Here is a 14,409-nt window from a genome sequence, read left to right on the forward strand (position 1 = left end):
AAAACTGCAAACGTTGGACCGTTCTCCAAATTCTTCAAACTGTTGTTGCACCCAACAATGTCATTTCTACCCCTGACATTTCAAGTTTAATGTGTCTCTTGTCCTTGCGATTATTCCATCAGGATTTGGCATCAAGTCGCTGGCTTTCAGATAATTTATTGAAAGATGAAGATCTTGATGTTCAATCAGATGAGGAAGGAAGTAATTAGGCAACAATATAGCGCTTATTTAAAAGCATTTATTCACACCGCAGTGGACAGATGGGAGATATCTGTGTCAAAACAAAGGAGGCACAGCGTTATATTGGAAGGATGCTCACGTCACAGAGTCATATCAGGTCATAGTTAAGCATAAAATGTATGCAGTAAAGCTGTCAGGTTTGGGTTCAATGCAATCTAAAGCATTTACACACGGGGGGGGGGGGCTTTAGCAGCACGTCAATATATTTTTTTTCAATTGTTGTTTTTGTCATGGATACTTTTACACAGAATGCAAATATTACACAGCGAAAAAAGCGACATTTCTTTTGAACAAGGTCAACTTCTCTTAGCTTTTGCACCGCGAATAAAGGCATCAACCATAGGCTGTACTGTATGTAATAAGTGGATGTAGTCACCGTGACGTAACACATTGGTTTGTGGACTTGCAATGCCGTGGTAGCGACCTGTCAATCACAAGGTAGCCACTCCCTAAAGCATACCCTGCTTTATGGTTTATTTGACTCTAAATGGGACCATAATTTACTAAATGAACATCATGCTGTATTGAAGAAGACTTGAAACTAGTGATTGAGACCATAAACTCATGTTTACAATGTTTACTGAGGTAATAAATCAAGTGAGAAGTAGGGTCATTTTCTCATTGACTTCTGTACAATCAGTCTTTTTTTTGCAACCAGAGGAGTCGCCCCCTGCTGGATATTAGAAAGAAGGTAAGTTTAGGGCCCTTCAGCATTGGCTTCACTTCTCAGACCCCGCAGGTTACCCACTGGCATCAACCAATCACGTTGTGCAAAACAGGTTGAGTTGCACCTATTTTCATGAAACAACAAGACGGCAAACTTTATTACTCCTTTCAACCTTGACAAAGGCAGCGCAGGACCAGATCCACTCCATCCATTCTTACCTTCACAATAAAAGCCCTAGACATAATGTAATATTTCGCTGGTGAGTATTCCAGCATTTTCGTGTCGTTTATTCTTCACGCCCCCGGTGTGTAAAGATCTTAAGTATCATCCTATGGATCTATACAGAATGTGGACATGTTTACCAGAAGATCTCTTTCTGGACAATATTTGTCATTGTTTTGTGTTGTTAATTGATTTCCAATAATAAATATATACATACTTTTGCATAAAGCAAGCATATTTACCCACTCCATGTTGATAAGAGTATTAAATATTTGACAAATCTCCCTTTAAGGTACATTTTAACAGATAGAAAATGTGCAATTAACTTACGAATAACTATGGACAATCGTGTGATTATATATGATTAAAATTGTAATCGATTGACAGCCTACATATTAGATATGATTATTTAATATCATGGAACAAAAAAACAATCCTTACAGTTAATAAATCACCACCAAAAAAACAAACTCTAAATATGAGCTGTTTCTCTGCCCGTCTGTCTGGGAAATCTCTCCTGCTGCCTGTCAGACAAACTACCTGGGATGGAAACCACAACACCTTTGACAGAAGTAAACATGTCAATAAACTGAGCACACGGGGGAAAAGCTGGAGTAAAATCCCTCCTGTCATTATAATATGCAAGTCTACATAACCTGTGGTGAAAAGATAATCTGATATTAGTTCCCATGTAAAACTCATTACGTCTTTTATCATCTATTCATTATAATGTGTCTGAAATTTCCTTTTGATTTTCACAGGACAGCAGCGTCTGTGGTGTGGTTCAGCATGATTAACACAGACTTGCACTTCAAGGATAAAGCTGACTTTGATTAAAGAAATTAATCAGTTTGCTATTAAAAATGTGCGTTTAATTGCACTAGTGAGGCTCACCGCTGTTTGTTTTTAGGCTATTAGGCTCTCTTTAGTCTTCATTAAGGAGACATGTCAAACAGAAGCCAACATCAATGAATCCCTCTAAATCTGGTATTTATTTACAGTTCAAGGTTACCGATATTGACCTTATATAAAAATGACATTCTTGAAAAATGGAAGAAATCGTCTTTAAAAAAAAGAAAAATCGGTTGAGTTTGAAAGTCCCAGACCGTCCTTAATATAAATTATACTGACACTGTGTCAGCCTGGAGGAAATCATGTCTTCTTCTCCTTTTTATATCTTTCATATCTTTTTAGTGCAGTGTGATGGAATAAAAGCTGAATACTAATTGATTTCTCAGTGGAATCAGGCTTTGTACCTGCAACAACACACAATCACGTCTGGTTCAGTAATCTTTGTTACACTTTATCTGCCTCCTCATCTTCGTATCGCTGCTAAATTAAAAGAGAATCATGGAAGTACAATATTTCTAACAACACAGATTAGTTGCTGCCACATAAATAAAGAATCAAAGATTACTATCTATTTAACAATGAAAAAGATTCACTGAGCATGAATGGAGTGTTAACCTGAAACTGGTGATTCAGTAAAAGCTTTTCTTACATTTTATTTCTTTCAGAGCACCTTTATGTGGTTTGGTTTATGTTTCTCTACAGCTCTTCTCTATATCCAATCCTAAACATCTTTGTAGCATGGGGGGGACTCGTGTCCACCAGAATAGAGATAGTATTGCTGACTTGTGCTTTCCAGTTTTAATACCAACATGGGAACCTGTGACTTTAAATCATGTGGTGGCAGAATCAAACTAGAATTAACACCTTGCAGTTGTATGCCTCCGCCAACCGGTCAAGTGGCAGTTTACATCCACTGACAGTGGATGTAAAACTGTAAACTATAAACTTGTAAACACAGTTTACTACATGACACTTCATCATTTTATCCTGTTAGACATTTGTGTGAATTTGTCATATTTAGCATATGAATTCTTGAGTTACGGCCAAAACCGTGTTTTGTGAGGTCACAGTGACCTTGACCTTTGATCACCAAATTCTAATTAGTTGGACGTTTGTGCCAAATTTGAGAAAATTCCCCCCAGGCGTTCCTGAGATAATCGCGTTCATGAGAATGGGACGGACATGTTTACCAGAAGATCCCTGAACGGAACGCCAACCCGAAAACATAATGCCTCCAGCCACGGGTGTCGCCTAAGCTACAACACAACAAACTCTGCCCGGCTGGCACTTGTGTTTCCACCATGGATGTATTCCACTATTCCACCGTTGTCTTCCGGCGCGCGTCACCTCCCCAGATTTCAGAACGAGACTTCTCCTTGAGTGAGGCTCTTTCCCATAATGTCAGACACTAATAATAACAATCAGAGTCTGTCATGGCAAAAACAAGCACTTTTAGTGGACGTAAATGCCAACTTGCCCAATATGAACATAAATGACGGTGCCAGCTTGACCCAAGAGCACCATATTGCAGCCTGTGAGCGGCTGCCGTCTACAGCGCTCTCCCTTGATACTAGACAAACTTCAGAAGTTGTTGTCGCTATTAGTTAGACACAAAGACATGGGAAAATAGGGTCCAGGTTGAAAAATACCAAGTTACCCTTTAAGCTCAAAGCTTGGACCAGTGGCAGCTCTCATTTCCATTTTTCCTTCATTGACTCGCTGTCCTACTGTTCACCAGGTGTTGCGATAACATTGTATTACAGTTTAGCTGATAGTTCACAGCCCTAATTAGGATGATTTTAGTTGATATAATAATAAATGATTAACGCAAGCAAACTTCGATCCTAGGTTATGTTTGAAATATGTGATCCATTACTTGATGCATATTTCTTGTCCTGGGGGTCTAATTTTGATAAGAACTGAAGTATTCATATTCTGGTCTCATCTCTCAAAAAGTACTTTCTGTTTCTCTTTAAAAGAGGATACAACCTGTTAGAGCCCATTTCCAAAACAGAAACCATGATCAGTATTCTTTGAAATTACAGGAAAGGGCCAGAATTCATTCTTATCTGACAATTACACTAAGCTCTGACTATTTATTCACCTCTTAGTGTGGCAGTCCATCTAGTGGTGGCATTCACCTTTACATTGATGTATTTAGCTGAGAGATTAACTCACAATAAGATAGCGGTGCACTTCAGGTCACATGTGTGTGACTTCTGGGATGGCCTATGTCACCACTACAGGTACCTGCTGCCAAATAATTGAAGATAAACATGAAGAAAGGCCCCTGGAGACAAGCTGAAGTCCCTGGATACTAATAGAAAAAGAGCACAGGCATATTAAAAGTTATAAAAGCAATTTCATGTTTCTGCTCGTCATTGCAGAAAAGTCTGAATATACCATTAGAGCCCCAATAAATGACCGGCGTCCTTGAATACAAAGGATGACCAAATCTGTGTTAACAAGCACAAGTACATGGCACAGGAAGGACCTTAACTGGCACCACGAACTCTGGGATGCTGCATTTGTTTAGTTGGCACCACATTATGAATTAGGAGCTGCAGATTATCTGTAATCAATGAGCCCATGCAGTGACCAACCGATCAAACAAATGTAGTACCAGGGCTGCGATCATTACACGGAGCCACAAGGGAGTGCTCTCCATCAGATTAAGAGATAAAGTTTCAGATATTTATTATAGAGAGCCAGTCATATGGCAATGCTGTTCCATTACATTAGTATTCACCTCATCATCACTCCGGCCCTGGAGCTATTGATTGCTGAATGCCAGTGCTAAAGGCCAGTCAAATAAACGAAGAACTCAAGAAGAGTCTGAATGATCCCACAAGACTGAAAACGGGAAACTTGCATGACCCGTTTTAACCGAGACCTGAACCTGCAGGTCTCGTCTCTCACGGCTCTCTGAGCTAATCTGTGCATTTCAGAAATAACAACTCATCATTTTTCACACTATCAGAATAAACACATTTTAAATCAAATAGTGTGATGTAACAGCAGATTTATTAGTTTCAAACCACAAAAATAAGCGGTTAAGTGGCGAGAAAACGGCTTCCCATCAAATTTTCAGGGTGCAATTATCTTGGAAAAATATATCTGGATTAAGTATTACCACTTTAAATTCATATTAGCTGATGTTCTTACTGTGCACACAGACATTTAATTTGTGCCAAAATATTAATCAAAACTGGAGTGACTGGGTAAAATTTTAAGTGTTCAGTAGACGGTCCAAAAAAAACCACTATACAATGCCTCGCTATCAATTCCTCACATACTAGACACACAATTGACCTATCTGCCAATATTGTCTATTATTACCTGGGTATTGATGGATTTCTGAGGCTGTGTTATTAACATAAACAATACTGTATACCAGTAAACTTAAAGAAATGTTTTAATAGGATCTGTTATATTTTTGACGAATTATGACAAGGGCAGCAATGAATGATTATTTTCATTGGTGATTAATCTGTTGTTCATTTTCTCAATTAATCGATTAGTTCTTCGGTCTATAAAATGTCAGAAAATGGTGAAAATGTCTCCCAAAGCCCAAGATGACGTCCTCAAATGTCTTGTTTGTCCACAACTCAGAGATATTCAGTTTACTGGCAAAGCGGAGGAAAGAAACCAGAAAATATTCAGCAGAAGCTTGTTCAAAATGGTTCTGAGAAAAATGTTTTTCCTGTACAGAGCCCTGCTGACCTCCACCCCGTCCTGGTACAGTATGAACTCCAACTGTGAGCCAATCACATAATGGCTGTAATATTTGGTGTGTCCATATACTTGTAGCCACACAGTGTATTATAATCAGTTCACTTGTCTTCCAGTTGTCAAGCAGTCACCGTGCAAAAATAAGACCGTTAATGAGGGCAGCAGCTGCTTTGGAGCCGACTACTGAAGCAGCAGATACATCCCCATCACTGCAGCCTGGATACCAACCAGGACCTTGTACTTGAATAGTGATGACTCCCAGTCTAAACACCCTGCATGTATTATCTCCGCCTTCCTGTGATCAAATCCCAGGGAGGCCGTTTTCTTTACTGGCTCCCCTGAATCACATTACCCTCTTCCCGTCATGTTCGAGTGGTGAGACGGGATGTTTTACAAACCGCCTGTACTTTGAATAAATCTGAAAAAGCAACAAACCGCAACAATGACGCATCAGCAGCAGAGATGGTACCTGAAAAATATCAAAAAGGGAAAACAGCCCTCAGTTTTGATCATCTCCTGATATATTTTGCAGACAAGCAGCACGTTTTATACGTTGTGGCTTCATAGCTTTTTCTAGTATCTGAGCATAAGGCTCATGAAAACCACATACTTTGAGTCAAAAGTAATCTAAAATTACATTAGAAGCTCCACTGTGAGTCTTATCTTCAGATTCACAACAGGAAAGGTTAAATTTGAAGTCTGGATACATGATTCATAAAGCCTGGGAGTACAAAAAGGAGCAAAAAGATCATTGCTCACAACATCATTAGAGTTCTTCATGATGTGGCTGATATTCAGCAACAACACATAAACACCAAGCGATGCGAGGAGAGGAAGAAAAGCATTGCAGTCACACACACACACCATCTCTAGGCAACATGTGGATACACAAGGCTATGACATTATAAAGTCCAGCCTTCAGAACTACAGCTCAGAAAATGCAAGCCAACTGTGACTGCAGCCAGAATATGTCAGTAAACCCTCTGAACTCTGGAGCCATCTGCCCCCCAACACCACCACCCTGCAGCCCCTCTGGGTCTGAGCTTCTGCTGCAGCTGGACCTCATATCCAGAATACTAGGGAGGTATGATTATAACATTGTGAGTGGGTGGTTAGCAAACTGGGGTCATACTGGGGTCAAACATGAACCGCTCCAGCTCCAAGAAATCTGGATGAACTAAAAGTCAGATTGTGATTTTGCAGCAAAAGAGGTGGCAGTTAGGAAATGAATCAGCTATTTTAAAACACTGAGCTGGACATATTTGTTACTGATGTCTCTCAAATATCTAAACCATTATGCGGCTATACTGTACAGACCGGTGGTTTCAAACCAAAAACTGTGACCTGCACAATATGTTTATTTTCTGACTGGTTCTCCAATCTTTTTTTGGGAAATACTATAAACACTTCTTAGACAAACCCCCTGTGATGAGGAGTGGTGAATGTGATAACTATTGAATAACATCATCTTAAAGTACTGTCAGGTAGAACCATACCATAGACTGTATATAAATTATATAGGTAGATGCACTTCCTCCCACTGCACAAAAGTGAAGTCAAAATATCCTGGATACGGAGCTGCCATAATGAAATTATGACATAATTTGGAGCCAGAGTCCCTGCGCAGTAGTGATCGGCGGGCTGGGTTGAGGTATCAAAGTCCCGCCACACACCCGCCCGAGCCAATCACAAGCCGAGCAACGGCTGCAGCTTGCTAGTATGAGCCACATAGCTGCTACGTTGTTTCGCACCATGGTAGCCGTTGGCTAGAAGACACAACAACTGTCCCATAATATCTCTACAACTACATTTATGATCAAATTGACATATGTTCTATTAGACTCGTGACGGCTATGGAGAGTTATCTTGAGCCTCCGGCTACTCAGAGCAGCTTTCAATCACAGCTTGTCTATCATGACATCTCACCTCCTTTTTATAGCATCACAATAACTAATTAAAACCAAAACTTATCTGCAAAACAAAACCTTGAACATATACCAGCGTGATAAGAACTACCTAAAATGACAGAAACCATCTTTGGGAAAGATTGATTTAACGTGTACTTTGAACGTTTTAGTTTTGGCCCGTGTCCCATCTGCTACATGGAGGGGATTTTTTACCTACACTGCAGCCAGCCACCAGGGGGCGATCAAGATGTTTGGCTTCACTTTTGGGGAGCAGTCATCTTTATATTACAGTCTATGGGTAGAACAGATTTTGGTCTTGTTCAAATGTGTTATTTTTAATATGTCTTGGATATCTGACAAGTTGTGCGTACCATGATTGTACTGTCCTGGGGCGAACGAACCACCTGACACCAAAAAGCAGAGAGGCTACTAGGTTCACCATTTTTTAAAATCTTCTCTTTCCTCCTTCTACTGTTTGTTGACAGGTCCAGATTCATGCACATATCAAAACACATTGGAAATTAAAATCTTTGTTGTTCTGACTGAGCAGCTATTTATCTTTTTTGGGTTGTTGTGGTGGTTACAAAAATAACCTTAGCGCCATGCTCTTCAGCTAAGCCTCAATATTGCCCCTCTTTACCAACAGTTTGCAAGGAGTTTTTTGTTATAAAACTGTCTCAGTTTAATACTGAGACCTTGGCCAGTCTCCATAGGTGGGGCAGTAGCCCAAGCCCACTGTGTGCTTGTGAAGAGGAGCAAACAACAGAACACATCACTGAAGTTAGTTTGCCCTCCAAAGACTAAAAAGATGATTAGTCACCTTCCACACAGCAGAGCAGGGGGCAACTGCTGGGTCCAAGGACTTTGCATTCACTATATCAAATACAAATCAGCAAAGACAAAAAGCCAAAGAAGAAAAAAAAGCTAAAAGGCACGGTGATAGAGCATGGGAGAAAACAAGAGTCAACCTTCGGCCGTTCAACAGATGGAGAGAATTGCGGGATTTGTAAGGCTTCAAAACCATGTCAGGTTACTAAAAGTACTTCCAGCAAATTAGAAATGAGAATTTTCAGTCATTATCTTGATTGACCGATAATAACACTTGTTCAATACTAACAGGACATATAATCATTTCTAAGACGGTCATATTTGATGCCTGGCCTGAAGCAGTTTTGGGGAAAATATGATCTAATCATTAACTGAAAAGCATCGCCTTAGTCACGTTTGAAGATAGAAAAAATAATTAGGTATCAACTGACAAGTTTAAGGTATGATTTACACTAGTAGTTCCCAAACTGGGGGCCACAGAGCCATTGCAAGGCAGAATACATAACCAGCAGACATTATTAATATTATTAACTTCATTCATTGCTGCACTGCATTGCAATCATTGCTGGAATGAAACAATGGTTAATGTTATTAGTTCCACTTGTGCCTCTCCTGCTATGACAAGTCAAATGTCTGCTGTGAATAATGTTTGTGAATCTGTTTCATTTGGAAACGATTAAGAAACAACAGCGCTTTGATGCTAGTAAGGCTAACGGGATTCAGGTTGGTCAAATAAAACAGTTAAGTTTAATAAGACGTTTGATAGATGGTGCTCATCAAGGAAACACATTAGTCAAATCTAATATATGGAGAAGCCTTTGTTTCTCTCTCAATATAGCAGAAGATCCTAAGTACTTCTTTATGACAAAGATCCACAGGTAATGTTTATTTAATACTCAAATTCTCAGGTAATCGGATTCTTCAAGTCAGTGTGGTTGTGTTTTGATCAGATTAGGGCTGGCCAATATAGTCAAATTGATAAAAAAATTATATCGTACATATTTTACTATATCGTTTCTATCGCGACATAGGCTAGGCCTATATTTATTTCTTTTTTCTCTGTAATTTCACTTAAAACAGTTATGTTCATTTTGCACTCAAGTTTTTAAAATGAGAAATACTCAATTACTTTTAATTTGTCATAATTTAATTCACACACTAGTATTAAAACATATGTTTACCATGTGGTTATTTCATACAAATTATTATTTATTTATTGAATTACCAGAAAACATATTATATGCAAATTTCCCCACTGTGGGACTAATAAAGGAATATCTTATCTTATATTGTGATATATATCAATATCCAGATATGAAATGACCTAGAAGATTTTCGCCAGTCCTAGATCAGATTTTATTGACAAGTAGCCTGAGAACATTAGCAAACAACCCCATACTGCAGATTTTGATTAAAATATTGCTAAATCCTGATTAGTGCATGTAAATACATGTTGTTTTTTTTCCATATGAGCCTCACCCACACACAAAAACACAAATATCTGAAGTAAAATAACCAAACTGTTCAAGATTTGGCAGAATGTGGGACCCCTTTCGCTCAGTAAGAAGCTGATTGAGACAATTTTTTTGAGGAACTGCATTTTTTCCAATGGACATAACAGAAACTAATGTCATATGTGAACAGTCTCGTGTTGGCTATGGAGAGTTAAAGGTAAATCTCCTCTTGAGCCTCCGGCTGCGTGACTACTTCACTCGGAGCAGCTGTCAATCACAGCTGTCAATCATGACGTCTCACCCCCTTTTTATAGCATCAAATAACTAATTAAAACCAAATTTATCAGAAAAACAAACACTTGAACATATACCAGCGTGATAAGAACTACCTAAAATGACAGAAACCATCTTTGGGAAAAATTGATTTAAAGTGTACTTTGACTTTTTAGTTTGGTCCAGGTCCCATCCACTAACATGGATGGGGTGGGATTTTTGACCTATACTGCAGCCAGCCACCAGGGGGCGATCAGGATGTTTGGCTTCACTTTTGGGGAGCCTTCATGCCATCATCTTTATATACAGTCTATGGGTAGAACAGATTTTGGTCTTGTTCAAATGGGTAATTTTTGTCTGAATTAAAATAACCAATCTGTTCAACATTTGGCAGAATGTGGGAGCCCTTTTGCTCAGTAAGAAGCTGATTGAGACAATACGTTTTTGAAGATTTTTACAATGACATAACAGAAACTAATGACATATGTGAACAGAAAAATGCATTTTGTGTTCTTTCTATAATTTACAACATATAACAAGTTGGGAACTACTGAGTTAGAGCCTTCACTCACTCACTCACTCAGGCTCACCCACATAAACCCCTCCAGCACCATGTGAAACACCCAACAATCAACCTGAACAGCTTTGAGCATCACTGGGAGCTTCCACTTTGCTTCCAGGTTAAATCTGAAGACACAACTCTTTGGACCACGTGATGAGGAACAGTTATAAGACTGATAATACAATGTGTGAACAACATAATTTCATCTTTAAAACACTAATAAAACACAGACACTTCCTCCATTATTACTTGTGACGCACAGCTGCAACACTTTGTGTCCACAGAGTCACATTGAACAGCAAGAGGCTGCACACACGTTACCTGCAGTAACTCTCAGAGTATCCTGACAAAACATGTTAAAACCTTTATAACGGGTCGAAGACGACCGTGTTAAACTCTAAAAAACACGACATATATCTCAGTGTTGTAATACCTGTCAGCTGTTCTGTACCTTCACGCTGTTAGCAGCATCCTTCAGGGCGCAGACATGTTGGATCACTGACCGCAGAGAGCTGTCTGCTGCTGGTAGTCAGAAAGCTGCCCTCTGCTGGACTGGAGGAGCTGCTGCAGCACCCAGGAGGGATAGATAGAAAGATAGATAGATGGATGGATGGATGGATGGATAGATAGATAGATAGATAGATAGATAGGTGGATGGATGGATGGATGGATGGAAGGAAGGAAGGAAGGAAGGATGGATGGATGGATGGATGGATAGATAGATAGATAGATAGATAGATAGATAGATAGAGGGATGGATGGATAGATAGAGGGATGGATGGATGGATGATGGATGGATGATGGATGGATGGATGGATGGATGGATAGATAGATAGATAGATAGATAGATAGATAGATAGATAGATGTTCTTTGTTGATCCCAAATTGGGAAATTATTGTGTTACAGCAGCAGATTATCCAGCAATACACAGGAACAGTACATAAAATGTACATGTCAACACTAAAGAAATATATCCATAGAATACAAAATATAAATAATATTGGAATACACTATAAATATACCCGACTACTACAAGTAGCGTAAACAAATCTAAATTATAAACATAGAATAACCCACTACATTAGCAAAGTGTGCAATAACCCACTATATACATTAGCAAAGTGCATGTGCAGCCATAGAAAACATGAAGTCTTGGGTTTGAACATGACTCAGTAGACAAAATTAGGCTACCGTTAATGACTAGTTAGAACAATCTGATAGTGTCCTTAAAGTGCTCAGAGGAATGGAAAATGGAAACATGCAGAAAATATAAATGGAAGAAATTAAAATTTTAACATGTGCAAGAATATTACAGACTAAAACAGAATGGAGTATGGTTGTGACAGAAACTATACAGCTGAGAGTTCTCTGTTAGACAGAGGAGAGGTAACTGAGGATGAGGTGTTGCTCAAGGACACTTCAGCAGGGTCGGTGCCTGGTTGTTGACATAGCAACTTTATTTGCTATTTGATGAATAAGGTGAAAAAATAATGACTAATGGATATCAACATAACCTTCCCCAGTTGATTATTAACATTAAGACAATTATTTTTGTATTAGGCCTACATATGCTTAACTATGCGAATGAGGCATTATCTAATGCTAACTTTTGGTGAATTTAGGAGAAATCTACAGACGCAAATACAGTATGTGTATTTTTTGGATGTTTTCTTTCCACTAGTCTGAAAGAAGACATGTTATGGAAGCAGAATAGCCCATTGACCAGTGCACGAAACATTACTTTATTTTTTATTTTTCCACAGTGTGACAGTATTCTATCTCATTGTTGACAAGATGCACACCATTCAGAAGCTGTTCTGGAGTTTTCAGTGGCAGAGTTGCCACATTGGAAAATGATTTACGTGTAAATGGCAATGTTAAAATTTTAATTTCTTCCATTTATATTTTCTGCATGTTTCCATTTTCCATTCCTCTGAGCACTTTAAGGACACCACCAGCTTGTTCTAAAGAGTCATTAACGGTAGACTAAATTAGTCTACTGAATCATGTTCAAACCCAAGACCTGAAACAATCCATCAAAATATTCCAGATGTTCAGCCTCTACGGACACAGTTCCACAGCAGTTTAACTGACATTAATTTGTCAGTTAAACTTTTTTCATGCATTAATTTAGTTTTTCTGCAATCAGTTTACTGCTAACCCTTATGCTATCTGTCTGAGGCTAATGTGTTGCTAATACAACATACAACATAACTGTTAGCTAATTTACTGTTGTGTTAATTGCTAAGTATTCTACTCTTTTCTATTACTGTCTTGTGTATTAATTACTTGGTAATAATTATAGTTAGAATAATTATAAATAATAATAATTATAGTTAGACAAATTTAGGAAAATTTAATTAGAGTATATGTATGGCTCAGTAAGTAAGCTGGTTAATTATTAATAATTGACTTATGGAGAAGGGGTGGGATTAAATAAGTTTGTACTTCTTCTCACTCCTTTTCGAATATGTAAATCAAGGCATCAAGTGTTTGACAATTTATTTTTTCTTATGCTCTTCATTGTATGTAAATACTACTTATTTCTGACTGTCCACTTGTTGGTATGATCATTCTCTTTTTCTTTATTTTATTTTATTTTTTTTGTATTCTAAATGTTCAAAATACATTTTGAAATTAAATTAAATATTTTTTAATTTTCTATATTACTGTGCGGCACTTACAGTGTATATATTACTGTATACTGGGACTTAATGCTTTTCTTTTTCACTAGTGATACCCTACTTTTTCCTATCTTGAGGGACTCATTTGACAGCTATAGCATAGGCCTATACTTCTTTAATACAGTTTTCTTGTTACTACAGACCTTTTCATTGACATTCTGTTACTAGGGCTACAGCTTCGGTCCAAGAAAATACAAAGGGGCCCATTTATCATGTTTATATTGTCAAGTTTGAAAGGTCTATTGAACATTTAAATGGAATTGTGTTGCTAGGCAACAGCTTGGGTCCATGATTATTTCCTGTCAGGACCGACCGCAGCTTCAGTTACACTGCCGATGTGTTATACCCCCATATCCCAAGGCCCGTGTCCGCCCGTGTCCCAGCTTCCTTCAATAGGACTTGCACTGCAACTGAAATAAACTGGGACACATTTGGAATATTTACCTTTACAACTGTGAAATGGTCTATATATCCTTACAATACCTTTGGTCTAACTGTTGTTTGTGATATAATCTTTTTCTTATTTGTAATCACTAGCATTCATTTTGCTGTCCAATATTGTTTTCACAGTTGCTTCCGATAAAAACCTCAACTGCCAACTGCTGTTTTCAACCTTTATTGGGTGTTTACTAGTAAGAAGAGGTCCATTTAGTAGCTATTCAACCACATCACGTACATCACGTGAAGTCAAGAATCTGCAGTTGTCATGGAATCTTCCATGACAACTAGTGGGCAGAGTCCATCTTCTGACTAGCCCATGTGATGTTACAGAAAGCTCCAGAATAGGTACTAAATGGACCTTGTGGTGAGCTTGTTTTCTCAACTGCTGTTCACAAGGTCAAGAATGAACTTTAACTCTCAAATTCAGTGGGTTTGAACAATGATTAGCCAACATAAAATAAACGAGTAGAGGCTTAAGTCTGGCACAGTTTAAGAGGTTGTAAAGCACAGACTAAATGCTCACCTGCACATGGACGTTTTCTAAAT

General features: G+C 38.4%; 1 protein-coding gene across 2 annotated transcripts in view; it reads right to left on the bottom strand.

Annotated features, from left to right (window-relative positions):
- Positions 1 to 11,333, bottom strand: part of mrpl11 (mitochondrial ribosomal protein L11) — a 46,221-nt gene extending 34,888 nt beyond the window's left edge. Inside the window, exon 1 of one of the 2 annotated variants that reach the window (XM_037780458.1) lies at positions 11,171 to 11,333. The gene's annotated coding sequence lies outside the window, so the exon portion shown is untranslated. The remainder of the gene's footprint in view (positions 1 to 11,170) is intronic. The other variant, XM_037780459.1, reaches the window with a different exon arrangement.
- Positions 11,334 to 14,409: the final 3,076 nt, after the last annotated feature.

Source organism: Sebastes umbrosus, chromosome 9 (genome assembly GCF_015220745.1).
Source record: "Sebastes umbrosus isolate fSebUmb1 chromosome 9, fSebUmb1.pri, whole genome shotgun sequence".
In the NCBI taxonomy this organism is placed as follows: Eukaryota; Metazoa; Chordata; class Actinopteri; order Perciformes; family Sebastidae; genus Sebastes; species Sebastes umbrosus.